This window comes from Emydura macquarii, unplaced genomic scaffold (genome assembly GCF_026122565.2).
Source record: "Emydura macquarii macquarii isolate MOO-44397 ecotype Brisbane River unplaced genomic scaffold, CSIRO-AGI_Emac_v2 contig_2205, whole genome shotgun sequence".
NCBI lineage: Eukaryota > Metazoa > Chordata > Testudines > Chelidae > Emydura > Emydura macquarii.
The window spans coordinates 34,654,265-34,679,238 of record NW_027132342.1 but is presented as its reverse complement, the minus strand read 5'-3'; positions in this window follow the sequence as shown (position 1 = coordinate 34,679,238).

Here is a 24,974-nt window from a genome sequence, read left to right as displayed (position 1 = left end):
TCTAGTTGGGAATAAAGGTATTCTGATTCAAAATTGAGCATATTGTGGAGAGATTATCTAATATCATAAACTCAGGAGACAGGTTTTAGCAAGTGGCTTGTGTTAGTGTTCATGTGCTTGTTTTATATTGTTCCCGTTCTTGCTATGTTATTCCCTTGAAACTCATTAAAGCCTTATTAAGCCTTCTCTTTCTGCAGCAAACTATCCATTCGAACATGAATAATCTAAGGGGTAAGCAGAATGTTGATATAAATATGCAAGTGACTATTACCCAAAGTATTAAATTAATAGATCATTTAAAAAACACCTATAGAGCATAAATGACCCCTAAAGTGAAACTCAGACAATTTTGACAAAGAATTTGTGTTTCTCTTGTAGAGCGTTTATTAGACTATAACTCTAAAACATCTTAGAGTTGAGTGAAAATAGGTAATTCAGTGTGTTAAGGTTGGTAATGGGCCATTGAATATTTCAGCTCTACATCACTGTCCATAAAAGAGAAGCAATTATAAATTTAAGGGGTTTGATTCTCCACTGTCTTGCTCTTTATTTAATCATATACAGTTGTGCAAAGTGGATGTCAAATGCTGCTACGTGTGTACACAAGGGGCAAATTCTGATACGATAGTGTTTTACAAAGCTGTAAGCAGTGGTGTGCCATCTTTATTTGCAAGGCGTGTATTACAGGCCCCAGGACTGGCAGTGCCCACAGGACATTTTGTCCAGCCCTTGAGCACACATGGAAGACTCCACGTTGTAGAACAAAATTACATTTTCTGCACAGCATGGCTTCACAAGCACTGTACATGTGAGGTCACACCACATAGGGGATGCCATTTTGCATGCAAGTGTAAAATTGCATGCCTGACTAAAAATGTCACAGCATGCCACTAGCTGTAAGTCCTCTCAATTCAGTAAAGCATCTAAGTATGTGATTCGGACCACCTCTGTTCAGTAGAGTACGTATGCATAAATATTTAAGTCCCATTGACTGTATGTTGCTGTTTAGGTATTTTTCTGAATCAGACCCTAGCTGACTACATGAGGTGCAAGACAGTGAAGAATCAGACACAAATCATAGACTTGTGATTTTAAATAAATGGCTGGAAGCCAGACTTTCTGCTCACATTTGTTTAAAGCAGGAGTAACTCCACTGACTCAGTGGAGTTATTTCACCAGTGTAAGGTTGGTGTGAGAGGATAATCAAGCCCTGGGAAACTTTGGTTCTATGACTGGATCTGCCATAGACTTCCTGTTTGACCTTGACCAAAGTACAGACGGTCTGATTCTGCTCTCATTTACAATGGTGTAAATCAGGAATTACTCCATTAGGATTAATGGAGTTACATTGGTGTAAAATCAGGAGGTGGGAGAAGAATAAAAGAGCTTGTCCATATGGACTGTAGGACAGGGAAAACTGGGGACATAACTCTACAGTGCAGGAGCCTGCTGCATGAACTTTGTGTGCTAAAATTTCTGTAATGTACTTTCATCTATTGCAGTTTCAAATGGGGCTAGACCAAAGCAAACTAGGGAACTTGTCCACACAGACAGTAGTGTGTGTCAGGAAAGTGCACTGTGGATTTACACCCAGTCTGCAACTGTCTGCAGAGACAAAACTAAAAGCTTCTACCGTTTTGTGCTTCAGTTTCCTCATCTATAAAATGGAGTTTCTAATACCTAATGCCTAACAGCGGTATTGTGAGGATAAATACGTTTGTAGAGTAGCTCAGGGTCCTTAGGTGGAAGGCATTCTAAATGCAAAGTTATTATCTAGGAGGAACTTGGCAATCAAGACATTTACAATTCACCTGACAATACTCTGGCATGTCTAATGTGCAATTAATTCAGAACTCATGGAAAGTGAAATACAGAGAAAAATACCAAGGCTTTTAATCTGTCTCTGAACAATGATGAACATTTACACTCCAGCAAGAAGAGGAGTCCCCCCCCCCCCAACCTCAGAAACTGCAATTGCCTGCAATCAAGCTTAAAAGGCAGAAAAATGGATTAGATCTGACCATTGAAACACCTTAAATAATAGTATAAACACAAATTTAATGAAAATTAATCAACCAGTCTTTAGATGTTCAAAAGCCTATCTAATCACAATACCAAAATACATTCCTATTTCAGAAGAGAAGACCCAGATGACAAGGGAAACAGAATACTATGATAATGATCAGAACCAACTTTTTGAATAACTGGTTAGACAAAATTTCTTCACAAACAATGCTATTGTCTGGAATTGGGCAGTCAGGGAGAGGATTAAGAGATGTGAGTGATATAGAAAATGGAATGAACATCTCTCTGCTTTTGTTGCCAACCTTTTGACAGGAAATGAAATAGAGTTTGGATAGCTTGTTAGCACAAAAGACAAATTGAAGCAGTGGTAGGGCTCAGTAGAGCAGCAGATCATTTTGACATAAAGACATAACTGAGGAAACGATGATGGGCTGGTTACTGTTTAAGAAGTCACATAATAATGTAAGAATTCTTCATCTGGTTAAAAAACTGACAAGGCAAGAACAGAACTGCTCTTTATGATTTCACAGCTTTATTGAAGCTGGACAAAATATTGGTAACAATTTTTCACCATTGAAATAAGCCTGCTTTCATATTTGCAAAATGTTCACAAAACTGCAGGCAATTTTTCAGTAATTCTAAATTCTTTGAAAATGCATGTAAAAACATATTGCTATGAAGGGTGGTGAGTATGTGGCAGTCTGTGCTCTTATCTTCACCCTTTTTACAAAACTATGATAAATTTTATACAAAGTCTGCCTTGTGAGGTATCATTTGAAAACTCATGATCTACTGAACATTATTGTCCTGGTGAAATGCGTGGCAACATTGTACGTGAAGTTATACAAATTCTGCTGTGTATGGCATGTTCCAGCCTGAGAAACAGCTTCAGACCAGTTCCCCAGAGACAAAAGGCTAGCCAACACTTCAACCCAGTGTCAACAAAATCAAATGGACTATCATCTGGCTAAGTGGCCATTCTTTGGCAGGAAGAAGGGTGTGAATGAGAACTTTTCTGACTGTCAATGGAACAACTGGGGGTTCCTGTGTAAACAGAGTGGCTGTTGCCTGAACCCCAGCTGGAGATAACTCTCAAAGTGGAGGAAAAGATATAAGAACAAGGAACACAGGCCCTGAAATCACCCCACCCTTCCTTTTCTCTCTGACCAGATGTCAACACTTGAAAGAACACTGCATTGGGGGGGGGTTCCTGACTGCAGAAGTTCATCCAGTAAAAGCACATGGTGAACTTTTTAATTCATTTAGCTTGCTAAGTTAGGTATTACCTTTAATTTCTTTGTAACCAATTCTGACTTTTATGGCTCATTACTTGTAATCACTTAAAATCTATCTTTCTGTAGTTAATAAACTTGTTTTATTCTTATAGCTAACCCAGTGTGTTGGACTGAAGTGTTTGGGAAACTTCATGTGAGATATCAGGGTTTGTGCATATCATTTTCTATTAATGAAATTACGGATTTCCTATGAGCTTGTATTGTCAGTGTTGGGCAGTACAAGATGCACATTTTTGGGGATGAGTCTGGGACTGAGAATTTTCTTGTGTTGCTCTGCAGTATAATTCAAGGGTAGCAGGATGGTGGCCTGAAGCACTCTTTCAATATAGCTGTGTGTGTATGGGTGGCTAATTTACCTGCTGAAGGCTGTGTGTGAGCTGGCCAGGAATGGTTGCTTTCACAGTGAAGCAAGGTAAAAGGCACTGCAGATTGGATAACTGAGGGGATACAACTGTCCAGATTATACCCCGGGAATATCACAGAGTATCTTTGTGACAATGATTGGTGACAACTGCATTGCTTGATTTTACTTAATTACCAAGTCACATGGTATTGGTTCTGGTTTCCTGACTGAGTTGAACAATTTGGTCAGGAGGGTTAGCAACAATCATTTTAACTCAGAGGAAGCAGATGCATTTTATGTACACTCTCTAAACCATTCATAAATAATGGATAGTGGTTAGGAGTGGCTCTGTGTTGCACCCTAATGCAGTATTTGAGGGAGAAAAAGGAGGAGGAGGAAAAGACTTTTTATTGTGACTGAGTTAAAGATTTGTGTGTCAAAAATACTGTTCAGTTGTGCAGCTGAGTAACAAAGTATAAAAGGGAAGGTTATATGCATCTGTCTGGTGAACAGGAACTGATGAAGAATAAGGAATTGTTCCTTATATGCATGGTAAAGTGAATGTATGGTTGGTGGTTTCCTATGCTTTCCATTCATCTCTTTGCTAGATTTTCATTTTTTAAATTGCTTTCATAGGAAGGTTGAAGGACTGACACAGGTCCTCAAATGTCTCAAAATACCTATGGACTGGATATAAGTTTGGATCCATGAATTTTCTGAGCTTCAAATTGCTGGAAAGGGAGGTTCTTTGCATAAAGGTTGAACCAACTGAGTGATGCCAGTGTCACGTTGGCACTGTTTGTACACACCATGAGTGCTTGTGTCAATGCAAAGTGTGGTGAACTACCGGTAGGGGTAATCCCTTTTTGCAATGTGTTATGGGAGAGAAATAAGTCACTCAGGGATTTCTGAGAGGTGGGGGGGTTCAAGTTTCCAACATACAACTTTCTCTATCCCATAATGCCATCCATATCCCACAAATCCGCACATCACTTTTCAGTGTCTACCGTCTCTGGCAGAAGCATAAAGCCCACAGAGCTCTGTACTATTGTCATGAACATTGCATACACAGGACACACAATTCTCCTGTATTTGCAGACTCGCAGGAAGTACTGCAACAAAGGGAGACATGACAATTTCTTGGATAGTTTACTGAAGGACAGAGTGAAAAACTATTCAAGATTGTGGGTAGCATTCACGGAGCAGCTGATGATGGTGGAGTGCTGCTTCTGGGCCTGAGAAATGAGCACTGACTAGTGGGGTCGCATCATAATGCAGATTTAGGATGACGAGCAGTGGCTGCAGAACTTTCAGATGCGAAAGACCATGTTCCTGGATCTGTGTGCTGAGCTCATCCCAGCCCTCCAGCTCAAGGACACCAGAATGAGAGCTGCCTTCACAGTGGAGAAGTGAATGTCCATCACACCCTGGAAGATTGCAGTGCCATGTTATTTGTTGTTTTCCTTTGTGACCGAAGATGACACCAGCAAGGGTATTACATCTTGTGATTATGACTGTGGCTAAAAATCCCGATGTGCGAGTGGCAGTTCTTTCCAAACTCAGTGCATATGTAGCTTGATATCGAGGAAGGGATTGTGGTGTGTGCCCACTGAATCTGCCGCTGTTTACAACTCGGCCTCCGTGCCTAAAGATTCACACAGCAACATCTCGAACTGAGTAACCCCATCATAGGTCAGACTGGCGAGCAGCAGTCAATCTGTTACTGATGACTCCCAGCTGTCAATGTCAGAGTTGCACTGCTTAAAGTTATGCTTCAGTGTGTCTTTGAAGCACTTCTTCTGGCTGCCAGGTATTCAGTTACTGACTTTCAGCTCACCATAGAGCAATTGTTTTGGCATTCTGGAGTCATCCATCCTCAACACATGACCAGTCCAGCATAACTGTTATGCACTGAGCGTGGCTTTAATTTCTGTGGCGTGGCTGCATTCCAGAACTTGTAATTGGTAACATTATCTTGCTATTTGATGTGGAGTATGGCATGCAGATGTGATAAATGGAACTTGTCTAGAAGTTTGATGTGGTGCTTGTAGCAGATCCAGGTCTCATAGCTATACAACAATTCGATAGCACAACTGCTTTTAGCTTGGTTGGAAGCTTAATATCATGTTGCTGCCAGACTCTGCCTGAGAGTCTGCCAAATGATGAACTGGCTTTGTTGATGCAACTTGTCAGCTCCTTGTCTATAGTACCATCATTCGACAATGCACTGCCAAGATTAACAGAAGTTTGCAACAGCATCCAGCTGTGTGTTGCTGATGGTGACTTGTGATTTTGTATAGGGTTTTCCTGGTGCAGATTGAGACATGACTTCTGTCTTTTTCAGGTTGATTGTCAGCTTGTACCTTTTTGCAGACTCTGAATCTGTCCATAAGCAATTATATCTCTTCATGAGTATGTTGAGTATGTGCTTCTAGAGCACAGTCATCAGCATACAGCAGCTCATGAACAATTGCCTCTAAGACTTTAGCGGATGATTGTAGTCTGTTCAGGTTGAATAATTTTCCAGAGGATTGGAAACATATCCTGATAATCGTTTCAGGTCTCTTGTAGCATCATTGAGCACTGCTGCATAGAAGAGATTGAATAAGATGGGATCAATTACGCAGCCTTGCTTAATACCACTAGTGATAGGAAATGGGTCAGACAGAACACAAGCTGTAAAATGACTTGTCTAAGCATGAAATAGCCTCATAATGTTGGTGAATTTTTCTGGACAACCAAACTTACATAATAGTTGCCAAAGTCCAGGTCTACTGATGGTGTCAAATGCTTTAGTCAGGTCGATGAAGACAGTGTAAAGGACCCATTGCTGTTCTCTGCATTTCTCCTGTATCTGACGGGCTACAATATAATGTCTGCCATTCCTTGTGTTGGCCATAAACGATATAGTGAATCCCATAGCAAGTGATTTGTGATATTGCATAGTAGACAATCAAAGAGTACTCTGGTCAGAACCTTTCCAGTGATGGAGAGTAAAGAGGTACCATGATAGTTGCCACAGTTGGACTTTTCACCCTTCCTCTTGTGTATGGTGACAATGGTGGTATCTTTGAAGTCTTGCAGTACATCTTCAGGACTCCATATATTAAGAAAGAGAGAGTCCATGCAGTCACTTCAGCAAGGTCTTGCCTCCATACTGGAATATTTCTGCAGTTCTTTATGGCACTAATTGCAGTCCTGACTTCGTTGAGGGACGGGGCTGTGTCCATGTAGTCATTACAAGTTGGCTGATCCACTACTTTTATTAGTGCTGCATCTACCACATGGGACAGTGTGGGACAGTGTGTTCAGGAACTTGCTGAAATGCTGTCACCACCTCTGAAGGATTTCTCCTTTATCAGTGATCAGTGTTAGGCCATCCACACTCTTCAAAGGCATGGTAGTGGTATATGTAGGATAATATATGTCTTCCAAAGTAGTATAGAGGTCTTTGGGTTCATGGTGGTTAGCATAGCCGTGGATTTCATTGGTCTTGGCATTCCACCATTGATCCTTCATGTCTCTAAGCTTAAACTGGGTGTATTTTGTTACTATTCCTACAGGGACCAAGATGCAAGAATTTGATGGTGCAGCTCATGTTTTTAGTGAGCAGTTGTTGGATTTCTGATTGAATCAATCTTGGTGATGTCGTTTTGCTGTATTCAAGGTGGCAAGAGTGGCTTAATATACAGTCTCACCAAAAGTTGCCCACTTCCTATTTACATTAGCACTAATAGTCAAGCCAGCAAGATCAGACAGAACTGCTGTGAAGTTATTACAGAACTGTGCTCATGTAGCCTCATCTTGTAATTGCTTTACATTGAGCCGTCTTCTTGGATTAGAGGATGATTTGCGATGCACCGGTTGTATTACTTAATAACAGTTTGGAGCAGATCATGGGATGGTCTATCCAGCAGTCTGCCTTGCATGTGGCTGCAGTGATTGGTATATCCTGTAGAGCTGGCCACTGGACGATGATGTGGTAAATAAAATACCACTATTTAGGTCTTGGGTGCATCCTTGGCATTTTCTTTTTGTCTGGTAGGCAGAAAAATGCAGTTGTGATAGCTAGTCACCACCTGACACATTCACTGTGTTGCAGTGTTTCATTGCTATTCTCTTTCCCAGTTCCATGCTCTTTCCCAGTCCGATGGCAGGCCGCCAGATTACACATTACTTCCAAACCTTGCATTGAAGTCCCCCATGATGATTGGTTTATCTGACACCAGTGTAGACACATGGAATTTGTCCAAATCACTACAGAACCCTTCTTTCTCATCATCAGCATTTGCCATGGTGGGAGCGTAAACATTGATGATAGTCGCGTACTGTTTGTGTTTCAGTGACAACAGTAGAAACATAAGACAATCACTTATACTTTAGGAAGACTTTTGAGCTTGGCAGCAATGGAGCACTGATCTCTGTGAGTTGCCTTTTGTCAGCGAGTCTCTTTTCACTCAGTGCAGCAATGTCAACCCTATGTCTGGTTAGTCTTGCAACAAGAACTGTGCCTCTCTCGGGTTAGCTGGTGGTAGGCTTGCTGCATAGAGTCCTACCATTCCACAATGCTATTGTAATTCTAGGTTTGAACATTTTCTGACCACATAGGTGCATGACCTTCCAGACAGTGGTCTGGTCAGGTTCCATGTGTAAGGCCTAGTGGGCCTCAAACCCAGGTCTGCAAAGCTGCCAGGCAGTGCCTCTATGCTGTCACTGAGTAGCAGCTATTACCAGCTCACGCGCCACTACTCAGAACCCATTGTGGACACAGACCATGAGAAGTTCCACCTCAAGGGGTCTGACAGGCAGCAGCCTGATGGCTCCTGATTGGCTCCCTGCCCTATATAAATCCAACGGGCATTCCAGGAAGTGTCCAAGCAACAGTGCAGATCTCTATAGATGCCACAACCATTGCTGCTCCCAACACTTGAACTCCTGGCTCTGACCTTATCTTGATTTGGATTTCGCTTCCTGACCTGGATCCTGAAACCTGACTCAGACTCTGATCGCTGGTATCAACCCTGGCATGGAACTTCACTAGAAACTCCTCCACTACTCTCAGATTCATGTCACATGTCATGCTTTCTGACCTTTGGTCCCAACTGCCCTTGTCAGGACCTTACCCTATAGAAGCAGACAATTTTTAGGGTGCCTTTTCTAGGCCCTTCCCAGTATAAGGTGAGTAGTGTAATCCTGCATAGGGCTGCTCAGGTGGCCAAGATATTGCTGAATGGTGCTGCTAATTCCAGTCAGTGGGAAATCATTTTCACATTGGGAAATGCACAGTGAGGGCTGTTCTCATGCAAGTGTATAGGGCCATTAATTGTCTCCTGCTATGCAAAACTGTGACTCTTGGCAATGTGCACAATATAGTGGATGGATTTGCAGCAATGGAATTCCCAAACTGTGGTGGGGTAATACATGGCACACACATCCCTATTTTGGCATCAGCCCACCTTGATCAACAGAAAGGGTTACTTTTCTTATAAAGTCATAGCCTTTAAGGCCAGAAGGGACCGTCATGATTAGATGACCTCCTGAGGTCCCTTCCAATCCTAATCTTTTATGATTCTAAGATCATGATAATCTAGTCTGACCTCCTGCACATCACAGGCCACAGCACCTCACCCACCCACTCCTGTAATAGGCCCATAACCTCTGACTGACTTACTAAAGTCCTCAAATCAGGATTTAAAAGCTTCAAGTTACAGAAAATCTACCATTTACTCTAGTTCAAACCAGCAAGTGACCTGAGCCCCATGCTGAAGGGGAAGGTGAAAAACCCACAGGGTCTCTGCCAGTCTTACCTGGGGAAAAATTCCTTCCCAACTCCAACTTGTTGATAACTAGTTTATTCTCTATTGTTATGTAAGTTTTGGTGGATCATTAGTGATGCCTCACTGATATCAATGTGGGCTGGTCAGGGAAGATGCATTATACTTGCATTTTTAAGAATACAGGACTGTTCAGATAGCTGCAGTAGTGTTCTGTGGTGTATATTTCTCTGGGCCAGGATCTTTAGGTGCTGTTAGGATTTGTACAGTGCTTGCTGTATGTTTATAAGTATGACTGTGTTTTCCTCCACACAGGGCAGGAGCTGTCCCGGGGGGAGGGGTCGGTACCTGCCGGGGGGTGGCGTGAGGCTTGGGGAGGGCACAAATGCAGGCTTGGCTCCGCCGTCCCCCCTCCCCACACTTACCCGCTGTGCGGCGCCCACCTCTCCTGCTTCAGCTGATGCACAGGGGTGCAGGCACTGAGGCGCACCCCTCAGAGCCTCCTGCGCCCCTGCCCCCCGCCCGTCATGAAGGGCCAGCCCAGTGCCCCTCCTTGCACTTACCTGCTGCTCCAGCCCTACAGCCCAGCACCGGCTCGACGGGATGGGCTGGCTCATCACGAAGCTCAGGGGGTGGGGGTTGCAGGAGGCCCCCCTTCGGCATGCCACTGTCTGTGGGCCCGTTTCCTGCTCTTCCCCACTCCCCCCCACTGTTGCGATGACGGGTGCAGCTGGGAGCCCCGCAGGGAGGGGGCATGATGGGCTCTGGTCCCCACGGCTCCCTCATTGCAACCAGCATGGGGGCGGAGGAGCTGGGAGGACACTTGCTGCCACAGAGGCAGCCCTCGGCTGCCGGTGTAATGCCAATAACCAGGACCTATCAGACTTTGGACCTAGGTTTGGAACGGTCTCAAATTCTGATAGGTCCTAGTTATCAATACTACACTCAGCGGGTCCGCAGGGCCGTGGCCGCCTGCGACAGCAGAGGCTGCTCCTCCGCCAAGGGTACGGCCGGCGCCCCCCTCCCCCCCCCCAGGCTGGCACCTGGGAACATGCCCCCCCCCCCCGCCCCTTCTCTCAGTACTCCACTGGGCACTACCTCTTCTCTTACGAGTAAAACAATGAAAAGACTATCCCTGCGTTTTGTTAACTTGGGGGTGGGATGGGTGTCATCTTTAAATTTAAACACTGCAAGGAAAAATGCATGCACATGCTTACACAAGTTTTCTTCCCCTTTATTGGGCTCATCCATGCTCAGCTGGTGGTACTGGCTAGACTGTGATGGAGACTTAAACAGGTCCTGGCTTGTGGCATGGCTGGAACCCTCACACTGCATCTTTCCCCTCCTTCTTGCTGTTCATCACAGGAGTTTCTGTCTTGCACTGCTCCAAGGTGTCCATGGTGGTCCGTAGGATGCTGGGTGGGTCTCTGCCAAATATGGCATGCAGCTCATTGTAAAAGTAGCAGGTCTGCAGCTCAGCACCAGATCAATTGTTGGCCTCCCTGACCTTGTGGTATGCCTGCTTCGTTTTCATGTAGCATTTTGGCTGATCTCTGTCATACCCCTTTGCCTGCATCCTCTGTGCAATTTATTTGTGGATATCCATGCTTCTAGAGCGGGCCTATAGTTCTGCTTGCATAACCTCTTCTCCCCGCAGGCCCAGGAGACCTCCTGTCTACTCCAGGCAGCAGCACATCTAGTGCGGAGAGCTGGCATGGTTGGTTGGGTAGTTGCACACAAAAAGGGAGAGCTGTTAGGTGTGCTTGCCAAGGTGGGCAATGAGGAAAAGGGTACTTCAAAAACACTTGGAGGGAGAAGGGACGAAGGGAGGTTAAGCGGGGAGTGACTTCCAGTCTTTGTGACCCTTGATCACTGTTGTAGGGAATGGGGCATTGTGGGACAGCTGCTGGAGGAGTGTTAGGGTCAACAGAAGTCATGCAGTGTCTACACTCGCACTGCATTGAACTGTGTAGGTCGACCATGGGCCCACGGTCTCCAGGGAGGTAGTTTTACTGCTTTGCCATAATGGGCACTTATGTCAGCCAGAGACAAATCTGAGCGTAGCCACATGCACAAACAAGTTAATGCAAGACAACTTATATTAATCTAATTTTGTAGTCTAGCCCAGGCCTTTACAAGTAACTTCGCAACATCCTACAAGCCGGTAAGACCATCAATGTTAAAATATATGAGCCCATAAGACCACTGGCTAATCTTTTCAATGACATAGTAGCTTCCTAAATCTGAATGAAATAATAAGAGTTGTGGCAACATTCCTGTATAAGTAACAACCTTTTAATTTTGTGTTTTTTTCCAATTTTTAGTAGTAGAGGCACTTCTCTACCACAGCATTTTTGCACTTTTTAAAAAAAACTCCAGCATATAGTTCGTCGTGAATGTATGCAGGAGTGTATGTGTGTGTGTAGAACCCACAGAATTTATTTGAGAATGGCTCCGATAAATAGTTTCCCAAATACCTAAATTAGTTCTAGGTTAAGCAATTTACTGTCTAAAAGATCATGCATGCATATTGTTACAGGGTGGAACTGGTCCTTGAAAGGGAATAGGATCAGTGCCCCGATGCCTTATCACAATATCACACTCCAATTTAGCCAATTAATTGGGCTTCACAGAGGGCACCTGGGCCTTAGGGGAGGCAAGACCCAGTGACTCAGAGCCTGGATCGGTCAGAAAAAAGGACAAGACTTGCCAGAGCCAGGAGTTGATAGGTGGTTTTTGGGAAACTGAAAAGCAGGAGAGCAGCAAGAGAGGTTTGCTGGTTGGAGTCCCCAACTAGAGAGCCAGGACTAGGGAGCTGACAGCCCGGAGCAGCAGAGGGAATATCTGCTGACTCTTAGCTGGAGAGCTGGAGCCAAGGGCCCGAGAGAATTGAAGGGAAGGGAGCAGTGGAGGAGTTTATCCAGTGGCATCTCCAAGGTGAGAGAGCTGGACCCAGAGGAAGAGTGGGGTTTTATGTCAGTTGGAAGGGCTGGGGTGGTAGTCCAGGACCAGAGGGACAGAACAGGACTGGCTGAGAGTCCAGGCATAATCCTAGGTGGGGTGTCGGGGGATGAGATATTGGGGGATCTTAATTACTATTTGCACTTGGGGTGATGAATGGATTTTATGTTGGGACTTTTCTTGTGAACTATTTTGCATGAGGTTTTAATAATAAACCAGCCCCAAGGAGGGGTATTATTGAGAAAGAAGAGCCTGAAGCAAACTTATTTGATTACCTGAGAGGGGAAACTGAGGCAGGACACTTGTGTTGTGCTTGTCATGCTGTTGCTTACTACAGGGCGGTGTGCCAGGTGAGGCTGCTCTATGACACATTTTATGGGTTAGAAGTTTTTTGTGTAATCCTAGGAAATCATTATTTTAACTCAAATTTATCATTTGAATTTTTAGTGTAACAGGCTGTGTTCTCTTGAATTATATTGGAATATTTCATGTTACCCTACGTTCAGGGATGGGGAGATAGGCTATTATGTAACCACCAATAATTTGGTCAGGCTGGTTGCCTTCATTGGCATCAGAGCTATAATCTCAACATTAGCTTCAATCTGGAAGTAATTTTACCCTCACTTTATCGATCATTTGGCTGGAAGATAAATCTGTTGCTGTTGATTGAGATGGACAATGCCCTGTCACTTTTGAGGTTGATAGCCAAACAAGACCTGCTGGCTTTCAAAACTATTACATAGATCATATAAGGAATGGCTGGTGTATTGATATTGTTTAATCCAATTGATAATGAAATTTGATTTTATAGTAACCTGAATTTTTAGTTCTATTGTATATGTATTTTATTCTATGCTTTTGCTTAACAGTTTAGTTAATAAAATATAAAATTGGAAACTTGTGTAGGTTTGCTATTTGTCCCCAACATCAGGGCCTGGACGCAGAGGAGTATTGGGGTAACTAAGAGACAACTCTGTGATCACTTTCCGATGGTCCATAGAATTGCTATTTAATTTTCCCATAATTCATGCTCACTTTTGAAGGAATGTTGACTTATGTATTGAACATGTCTTTCAGTAAGAAATCTGAGTTTCTAAACTTTTGAGGGCAAAAGATGAAAGGGGTGAAAGATACCAGCTGGTCAGCCTTTAGGTTGACCAATTTGCAAGAATAACTCTATATGCTTCTGTGATGTTTCCCCCTGCAATCTGGACTGGTGTGTAGCTGTGTCACCCCAATTCCTCACTCCTGGGCCCCGAATTACCCCGCTTTGCTGTGTGAACCACCCACTCCTGGGTCAGCCCATGCCCACCCTTCTTGAGTAATCAGTCCCTGATCTAGTGAAGGAGTGCTTCTGGCCAGCCACTCACGGGCTAGACCCCCAGCAAACACCCCCAGCCCTAGATGCAACCCCGGGATCTGCCGTCTTGCAGTGTTCAGTGCTGTACGCTGCACCCTGCAAGCTCACTTACATTTATCCATCAATTTATCAAAGTAATTGATATGCACCAGATCTGTCACTCTAAGTGAGGTCTCTGCACAAACTCAGTCCACATGCACTGTTTTAGATAAGACAAATAAGTGTATTGATTACAGTAAGATTTTAAGTGAATCTAAGTCAGATTATTAATAAATCAACGAGTTAATCACAATTAACTAAAAGATAACTCATACCCTAAACTAGGATTAATATTCCAGTCTCTTTCAATCTATGACGTTAGTTTACTACACAGGCTGGTTGAGACGTGTCTTGCAACCAGACCCCCTCTCCTTGTGAGTAGGTGTCAGTCTTTGGTGTTGCTTGGAAGATAGATTCCAGGGGAAAGGCCTGAGCCAAAGATGCCTCTTTCTTTTTAACAAGTTTCCTTGACACCCCCTGGGGTCAGGTGATTGTCCATGTCCAGCAATGGGTATTATTTTTCCCTCTTGAGCCAAAGTGCTCAAAGGTGCTTAGGCCAGTCTATTGATCCTCTATGCATGCCTCTGCTGGGCATGGAAACACAGTTTTGTGCTCATCTGCATCTATCCAAGCCATGTGAGACACACATTTGGGGATATGATACAGCATGGTTTCATATCTGTACATATATGTGACAGTGCAGGGAACCTGCTACCACAACAATAATGTTCAGTATGTCATGAGCATTCCAAAAACACTTTCCACAGCATACTTTGCACCAGACCATACACTTACACTGTAATTACACTGTAAGGGTGAACATGAATGATACACAAATCACTCCATAAGGGTGTTTATGGGGTACAGCGTGTCACAGCTTCACAACCAATTCTTTCCTGCAGGAAGGTAACATCAGCTCAGGTTGCGCATGGCCTGGTGGGGCCTTCATAGTTTAGAAAGGTATGCACACTGAACCTTTTGAAATTGTACTATGGTGAAGCTGTCTAATAGTGTGTGTGCATGTGTGTGTGTGGGGGGGGGGGAGAGACTGGGGGGTTACATATAGCTTGGCTACAGTGAGGCTCAGATTTGCATGTTTATTTTATTTTATTCCTGTTAGCTTATCTGCTGTCATGTCCATGATAGTATGAAAATGTGAGGAGACAGGCATTTATCTTTTACATTCCAGATTTGTCTATACTAAAGTAAACCAAAATGCAAGTTAAGATCAGAGATTAAGTGGCAAAAACAAGAAGCCAAGAAATGGTGTAAAAAGTGAATGAATGTTGGTGGTGGGAAAATAGAGCACATTGAGTTCCTTTTTTTTTTTTTCTTTAAATCTGTTGAGGAAAAATTGTCATCTTCTTTGGGGACTGCGGTTCACAGAAGATGTCATCTGGCATTTCTACTTTGTCAGAAGAAAGAATATTCTGTGTGTGTTTTTGCTTTGACATATCATAGAATGTTCCTTCATATGATTTTGGTGTGATTGCCCTCAGAGAAAAGGGAATTTTTTCTTTTTTGAATATCATTCAAGGAATTTTGCACACTTGAGAATAATGCCAATTATTATGAGCGTCTGTAGTCAATTTTTATCTACAAGAAAAAAACGAGACTCAAGCTATGTCTACACTACAAAGTTAAGTCGACTTAAGTTATGTCAACGTACAGCCACCGCTGTAATTAAACCGGTGTTGCATGTCCACACTATGCTCCTTGTGTCAGCGGAGCGCATCCACAGTAGCAGCTCTTGCTTTGACACAGAGAGCAGTGCACCATGGGTAGCTATCCCACTGTGCAACTGGCCACAGGGTGTTTTGGGAAGTGTCTGCAATGCCTCATGGGGGCAGGTTCAGCATCGCATGATGCAGGTTTCTCAAGCCCATCACTTCATAGGCATCCTACTAGGTTTCCAGACATTTTTCAACTGCCTTGGTAACCTGCAAGCCACCATCTCTGTCAGAAAGCATGTACCCTGCATTGCTTTTCAGTATTGTGCTGTGCATTATGAACACTACACAAGGCTATAGGAGGAGCTCAAAGTGGGGGCTATTCGGCTGAGGGAGCCCTTGAAGGAGCATTTTAACACTGAGCCACAGCAACATGTGTTGCTGTAGTGTGCTGAGCCTCGCATTGTTTGTTTGCACCGTGTGATGAACCTTGTACTGACTGTTGTGTGAGTCTGATTACCACAATGCACTTGCAGCTATTGTTATTGTCTTGAATGTTAGCAGCAGTGACCCTGTGATGGAGAATAATAAAGATAGATTCAGTTTCCATAAGTAGATTTTTATTCCACACCCATGCAAACATACCTATGTAATTGTAAGCGGGGGAATGGGCCCGCTATTGTGGGGAACTTTCCTTGCTTCTACACTACCCCGGTAGAGTTGGCTAGCAAAAGAATCTGAGTCCCTGCTCCCACTCTCTTTACCCAGAGGCCCACCTGACCTCACGGGCTCCCCTCCCACTCTCCTGTGTGGTGGGGACCCTGTAACCCCGAAAAGGCTGGGCCCAGGATTCCTGGGGTTCAACCCCCAATCTTGCTGTGGTCCCTTAGGGGAGGGGCTAGGGTGTCCCCACTCCGGGGTACTAACTCTGCATGGGCACTTCCCTGACCCACTAATCATTGCATACAATACAAAGCAATACAATTTATTACACAAACAGCAATCAAATCAAATAAAAAATAAGAAAAGAGGAGAAAGGTTAAAGGAAAACGCCCAACACTGCCCCGTGGCCTGGGGCACCACAAAAAGTGTCTCTGGGGTTCACAGTCTGTGTCACACATTGCAGGCCCACTGTCCAGGCCCTGGCTGCGCTGCAGGGATGCAGAGTCAGACCCCTGCTCTGCCAGTAGCCACACACTCCCAAAGTCCCCTTCGCTCTCCCCAGCTGCTCACCACACCAGCTCCAGCTGGCTCTGCTTCAGTGCAGCTGCACTTGGCTCTCTGGGATCCTCCTCTGGCTTTGCTGCTGTGGGTTGGGTCAGCTTGGCTCCATTCAGTTTTCTGTGTTCCTCTTCCAGCTGCTGGCTCCTTTGACCTTAGCTCCAGTCAGTTCTGCCCCTGCAGGCCCAAACAGGCAGCTCCAGCTCACAGGGAGGGCTGGGCTCCCCCCACCCTCCTGGCTCCCTCATTAGGCTGCCCGCCCTGTCAATCAGGCTGACCTGAGCTGGTCTCTCTCCACTGGCCCTGGGGGCTGTCCGTTCCAGGGTCCTGCTTCCTCCAGAGATGGCCAATCCAAAAGACCCACTAAGTTTCAGTCAGGAGCTAACAGACCCCTTACATTATGCTTCAGACATGCAGGCGAAAGTACCTTTAAAGGAGAGGGAACAGGGAATTTACAAGCACATACACCCATGAGGCTCTCATAGCTGGCTGTATGTGTGGCTGTCATTGTGTTTAGTCTCCCTGCGGGGTGGAGTGCATTGGGGGTACTGTTGCGACATCTGCTACTATTGCTGTGGTAACTGTTTTTACTCGTTAAGAGAAAGTTTTAATTCTGTCTCTTTTCATTCTTCCTTAAAACCATGCCCTCTTTTCCCCAGCCTGAGGATATGCACCATGACCCCAGCTCCCTCTTTGTAGAAGTGGCATGTCTGCAGCTCTGCCTCCCTTGTCTCCCTTGCTTTCTGCTATGCCTGCTGCAGCTCTTCGATTTTTACACGGCCCTGCTGTGAATCCCTATCACAGTCCTTCTTCTCCATACCTGAGCAAGTTCCTGCAGCTGGAGTGGAGTAGTGCCTGCACAGCCTCCTATTCCCACAGACCCGGGAGATCCACCACCTCCCATGTGCTCCAGGTAGGAGCAGGTTTGCTGCATGCTCAGCTGGGCAGTTGCTATGTGAGCTCTCCAGGCTGAGAAAACAAAAAGAGCAGGTTCAAAGCTACCTGGGACTTTAAATGGGGAGGGGCGCGTGCCTGTGTACCTGGCTTCAGGGCACCAGAGTTCAAAAGGGTGACCAGAATGGTCATGGTCGGCATTGTGGGATACCTCCTGGAGGCCACATACGGTGACATAAGTAACACAGTGTTTATACTGACATTGTGTCACTCTAACAACATCACCTTAAGCTCTACCCCTCTCGTCGAGGTGGTTTTATTATGTCCGTGTAGCAGGCGAGTTAAACCGGCGGGAGGAGCATTGCAGCGTGTACACCTCCACAATTAGGTCAATGTAAGCTGCCTTAGCTTTAACTTTCGACTTAACTTTGTAGTATAGACATAGCCTAAGATATTCTCACACAGTCAAGATAAAATAGATATTAACACTGCAAAAAAAGGCATGACTACAGTCTGTATAAAGACCAGAATAACAACTCTATGGCTTCTGAAGAATCCATTAAACAAGCTGAAGTTGTCCAAACTTTCAAAAGTTCTGTTTCTGCTACAGCCCTCTTAAATATATAAATGAGACAAACTATTAAACTAAACAGTAAATTTTAATTTGCACTTATCTTTCCGATTACATATGATGGACGTCTGAGCAAAAGTCAAACGTCTGTTAGATTTATTATGGTCTGTTATTTCAGGGGGAAGAGAGATTGCACGTAAAACCACTTGTGCTACTGCCAGTCAGCATGAATCCTGAAGGCCTAGTAAATTGAAAATATAATCTTAAAATAAGGTACCTAGAAGACATTCACCACTTTAGATTAAAAATAGAATGTGGGTATATCAATGTGCATGTGGTGTGATCAGCCATTGTTTGGACTAAGTGGTGTGATTACTTTGACCAAGGTTCAGCGTGATAAGTGAAAGATAAAGTAGGATATCTGTGATCAGGCAAATGAGCAGGTGCCAGATCTGCATTTCTGCCAAATTCAGTTCTGCTGTGTGTGAGCTGTGTGTGTGAAAGCAGTTCGGGATTAGGCTTTAGGTATTGGTATTGTTTCCAAAAATCTGAAACATTGTACATCTTTACTTGCCTATAATTATAATAGATAATCCCCACACATACACTTCTAAACAGTGGGGAAAAGCCTGTTCTGTGGACCTAGAGTAAGTGTGAAAATGTTCAGGCAAAAGGGAGCTTTGCTATTTTATTATTGAAGGAGAGGGTTGAAAAGAGAGCTTAGAATGGTTGCAACTTTAACTGTGGCACTGCTTCATAAGAGCCAACTTCAAGGTACTTCAAGTCTCAAGGTGGAACTACTGAAACATGAGACTGGAAGAAAGCCAAGGAACAAAGAATAGATAGAAGATATTGCTCAGATTTTATTTTCAGTGTATCCTGCTCATGATCTCTTTGAGTTTTGCTGTTTGTTTGGTTTTACCAGTTTCAGAAAAACAAATAAACAAAAACCCCATAATGATGTCTGCTGGTCAGCGATACTGATAAAAACACAGATAATTTAAAATTCCCTTATTTCTTTTGATTCCACTAATGACATTGACATTTATAATATCTAGTAATTTGCAAGGTTTAAAAAATGTAACAACAGCCAAGTTATTTTTGAAAGTAAAGTTTTAAGGAATGTCCATAAAAACATTAGTGCCTGAAGTTCTTTTGTTCCTCGATAAGAAAATATGTATCACGCATTGTACATTTGGTGAGAGCAATGCATGTGCATGTCACAGCTTGGATACAGCAATCTGAAAAAACAGTTGCAGTTGCATAGCAAACAAAGGATAGCTTTTGATAAAACAGATTCTACTCTTGTAGAGCCAAATAATCAATACTCTGAAATTGCATGAACCTTCACAGTCCTAGGACATGAACTACATAAAGTTCAAATTCCATTGGCAATTTTTGTGACATTACTTCACAAAGAGCTATGTTATAGTAAGGTTAAGGTTGTAGGATAAATCCACAAAGTAAAGGCTGAAATATTATTTGTCTTCTCTGGAAACTACCATTCACTGTTTTCTAGTGTTGCTCCTAAATACTGGAGATCATCTCATATACTTTGGTTGAGCATTGAACTGCGTTGCTTTCATATGCTCTTAATTTTCAACTATGATATTTTTTACAACATAAACTGGTGTGGGTTTGTTTCTTTCCTTTTTAAAGATTAAAAAAAAATTAAATACAAAAAGAGTTGCTGGTAGGGAGGATATTAATCAATATGTACTGAGGATTCTGGTTCGGATTCAAGCAGAGTATTACATGAGCAGTGCTATTTGTATGTGTAAAGTTAAGCATGTGCTTGAAACAGGATTTCAGTTTGGGAAATATGCTTGTGAAGGGTTCCAGAGGGGTAGCTGTGTTAGTCTGTATACAGCAAAAACAACGAGAGTTCTGTAGCACTTTAAAGACTAACAAATTTAATTTCTGCAGGCATAGGCTTTCGTGGGCTGTAACCCACTTTGTCAGATGCTTGTGAAGGGATTTTCTTGCATTGGAAAGAAACCCATCAGAGAGGAATCAATTAACAACAGCACTAATAATTTATACTAGTAGCTAAAAGCCTGTGCAGTTGCATGTGTGTGATTCATACAGCCATGTGTGATTTACAAAACAAAACTTGACAACTTGAAATTGGATGGTAACAGATAGTGAATCCTAGTAATGGTTAAACCTGGTGAATTCTAAACAAAAAGAGCTCTCAACCATGTTTGTAGCTGTTTCACTTTGATTCAACAGACATTATAGGCTTCAGAGTGACATTCTTGGAATCTTATTATATAGATTAAGGTTGCTGTTTACCCCAAAGGTAAAGGTTTACCCCATATGTACTGCACAAACAACATACATAGAACACCTCTGACATGTAGCCATCTTTGGGCAGGAGAGCAGCAGACAGATAACTGGTGAGTAAAGAAAATTTTGTCTAAGGCCAGACCTTAATATTCCAGAACATACCACAAGACCTTTAATGTTCACACTAGTGGACAAGAATTCCTTTTGAAAGGTTCCATCTTCATGAAATTTGTTCCAAATTGTCAAAATTATTGTTTTAAATTCTGTGTGAGATGCCTCGTGGATTTTAAATATAAACGTGACATGCTTTTTATTCTGGGTTTTGTTGACAGAAAACTGGAAGACTTGTACACATATGAAGATGCAACCTATCCAGTGCTTAATTTCTGCCAGGGCTTACCAGGGCTGAGTCTTGGCACCTCTAGGCTTGGCAGTGCATAACCCTAGCACCTTTGGGCTTGCCGTGTCAGTTATGAAAGTAAAAAAATTGCTTGAGCCTGGCACCTCTTTTCCAACCAATTAAGCACTGAACCTACCAATTCCGTTTCCATCACCTTTGAAGGAAATAAATAGAAGAACAGGTTCTGACAGAAACTTCACTGTATTATATGGACTACCACGCACTGAACTCAAACTATACTATTATTTGTCTGTCACTGATAATATACCCAGTACTGTGCAAGAAGGTACTTGCCCCAAAGAGCTGTCAATCTACAAGTCAGAGAAAGAGAGACAGGATGCAATGGTAGAACCAGAGCAAGGTTATTTAACATTTACATTAATTCTTTTAACCTAATATTTTTCATTTTTGTTTCAATAGTGGGATTTATGGAAGAAGCAAGTCTTGCGAAGTGATTTGAATTAGGAAAATATGGGTGCCTGGCAAATTGGGATTGAAAGGGCATTTCAAGAATACAAGGAGGCAAAATAATCTTTACAATATTTTATTTAGAGCCGTAAATTTTTTGTTAATCTTTTTACAAAATAAGAATATTACTAAAACACATTTCAAAGATGTAAATTTCTTTCTTTTTTTGTTTGTTAAAGGAAACTATTGGAGGAAATAGGCAAACAATGTTATTTGAAGCTTATCTTCAGAAAATAATTTAACACAGTTGTTGTTCTTTGCCAAGTTATAAAGTCTTTCAAATGTGTTTGTGAGTGTATATTTGATTGATTGTGAATGGAGACTGTGATGTCAAGTTTCAATTTAAAACAGTTTGTTCTTTGCCAAATTATAAAGTCTTGAGAGAGTGTGTGTGTGTGTGTGTGTGTGTGTTTGTTTGTTTGTTTGTTTAATGGAATCTACAGCTAAAATGAGAATTCCTGTAAACACCAGAACACATTATTTGAAAATCCACCATCATGTGTGAATTTCAGAAAATAAAATGGAAATGTTAAGCTCATTATTTTTGTCTTTCAAATCTTGCTGGAAAAAATCTTCAGAGATAAATTTCAGCAACCCAGAAATCAGCTCTGATGGTATTTGTAAATGAAGTTTAAGTTAACAGTCTTAACTTAATCCCCTTTTTACTCTTTAAAATATCCATTTGGGCTACAAGCAGTTTGTTTAATGAAGTTGATCTTCCAAAGTTACTCATTACCAACATTCCTTTAGGGAACAGATTTTTGGATGATAGCTAAAGTAGGAATTTAATTTGCTTCATCTATATGGTAGTGGTTTGTCACATTTCCCTGTGATACTCTGAGCTTCTCCTCCATCTCCATTGTACCATTTGTAAGAGGATGTCCATCCAGAACCCAGTACTGTGGGGTTAAATCCTGGAATGCTGCTCCTTTTGGCAAATGATTATCTCATGGCCCTGCAGATACTATAGGCAGAGTGGAGTGATTACAAGAGAAGCAGGTCCAGAAGTGCTCTCCCACGCTGTAAGGAGCCTCCTGCAGAACTAAACACCTGCCAGGGCATTGTCAAGCCCCAGGATACTCAAAGCGCCAGTGCATTTGTTAATTACATAATGTAGGTGTGTAAATGTTTTGGTATTTTTTGGCTACAGAGCTGAAGCTTTGATTGTCTTAGTGCCAGCTTGTGTCATTAAGACACAGACCCATCTTAAGGAGCAGTGAATAATAGCTCTGACTCAGGGGTGACTATGAGAAGTGTTGCCTCTTAAAGATCACAAATACACAGGGGGAGCAGAGAGAGTCACGATTTTTTTTTCTCCACAGTCAGCTGGCTCTGCTTGCTGATACATGGGAAAGGGAGAACAACTGGGCCATTTCTTTTTTCTAGTTAAACAAATAGCTGGGAAATGCTACCAGATTACTTATAGAGGGCAATGTGCTCTCACACTCAATGTTTCCTACTCCTTGTCACTACTGGACACTTTGTGATCAGTGTGGATACTAGTGAGACATGGTACGCCCGAGTTGCAGATTAATAAGGTTTAATGTGCAAGGTTTTCTATAAATATACTAGTTAAATACAAAGCCTAAAACTAACTACAGTATATCATACTCACTAAGCTTGGAGAGCTAAGCAGTTACTGAGAAGGCTGTATACAGGCACGGCTTTCTTCAGGGACCCCGCTAGGGAGTCAGTGGATCCTCTGGTCTGACTGGCAGGACCTTTCACAGAGTCAGGTGTTGATGGAGCACGCCCCCTTGTCTAAGTAATGACTTCTTATACCCTTCCATAAACAGACTTCACCTAATTATATTTTTACTCATTATCATATATGCTAATTACCTACATTGGGTTTTTACCCTTAACTACATTCCATTCTGACCATAATAATTGGGGTTGTCAAAACAACATCTGGTGATAGGAGGGGTGGTGTAAAAACATGCCCCTTGGCAATGAAACCGTGTATCTCCAGACGTTCAAGGATAACTTGTTGTTCCCATCACCGTTATTTATATGCAGCTGCAAGCATACATGTTGTGTATTTTGTCTTGTTATGGGCCGTGGTATGCAGAAACTGAGACATTTACAAGGTTACTCAGCAGTTCTATTCATCTCTGCCAACCGGAAGATGTCATGCTACAGGGGTCAGAATAGCCAAGCAAGCAACTGAAGCTATGCTAGGCCTGTAGGACAGTGGTCAAGCAACTCAAATTGTACTGGGCCACCAACATTCCCCTCTTTGGTGGCCCCCATAGTTTAATAGGCCACCACGACAACTTTTTGATACACACCTTCGACTATGGTTCAAGGCACCCCAGCCGGGGTCCGAACGATTAGCATCTTTTTGTTGGCAGGGTATATTGCAGAGCACCGCCTTACTTGTACACGGGGGTGTTTTAGTCCCTTGAGTTGCTTTAGGGATCTTTTAGTTCACCAAAAGAGTCCCACTGCAGCCGTTATAGAAACTATCTGCAACACACGCATGAGCACAATGGGATGCAATGCTAGATTTAAAATTTCAGTGGCAACGGGGGACCACCCCAGTAGGGTTTTCCACCAACTGTGCTTTGTGACAGCTTTTGCAGCATTTAGGACTTTGATTACTTTAGTCCCATCATGTTTGACTATTAAGTTTACAGTTTTTAATTGTTCCTGAATGGGTATAAGCAAGATTATTATGTTTGAATGTGTTAGCATGCATTGTACCAAATGAGTATTGATTTTCAATATTACAGGTTGAACATATTTTAAAACATTAATATTTACTATTAATAACTGAAATATGTTTTAATACTTTATAAACTACATTACACAATTTTAATACAGCAACATTGCCATAACATTTGTTTTGGGCAGGATTAATGTTTTTTTCATAAATTCCATTAATCACAAGTTAGGTACATTGCGTGCGTACACAAACACAACCTTGTCCAATGTACACAATGGAAAAATTAATGCTATTATTGGGTAGCAAAACATATTGACAATTTCATACGATAAAATTCATTCCAATTTTAATTCCAACATGGCTTCACCTGTGCAGCTTTGTAAATTAACCAATTGAGTTTTATTTTATTTTTTGTAATTTCCATGTTAGGTGTTTAATAGGCCATAACACTTCAGCTTTTACATTGAGGCCTAGGGGAACTACTTTGTGTATGTTTATAATGTGAGCGGCAGATATTATCATTACATACACTGTAATTACTTGAGGCTGGGCATCTACTGTGAAATTGAACATTTTCCACCAATGACTTAAGGCCCTTTTTTGGGTGGTGGCATTATTCCAAATTAATTTTTGTATTTCATCAGGTAGAACTTTACATTTATCATCCATCCTTGTTGGATGATACCTTGGCCTATTTCTTGAGCCCAAAGCTGTGCTTGTATGCAACCTAAAGCTTTGGAGGTAGCATTTACCATAAATTTTGTGAAGTTTAATAGGCTCAGGTGTGCTTTTTTATTATTTATTTTCCAGGGTACCAATATATTTTCAAGTAACTTTTTTTTTACATATTTTAAGGCTGAATGTGTGTGTACTATGGGATCTGATAGGACTCCAAGGCTTTTGCTTAGGATGCTTAACTTGTTTGTCAAAACTTTTTTTATTAATTGCATTCAGCACTCCTGCTGATGCTTTTATATCTTCCAAAATATTTTTTGT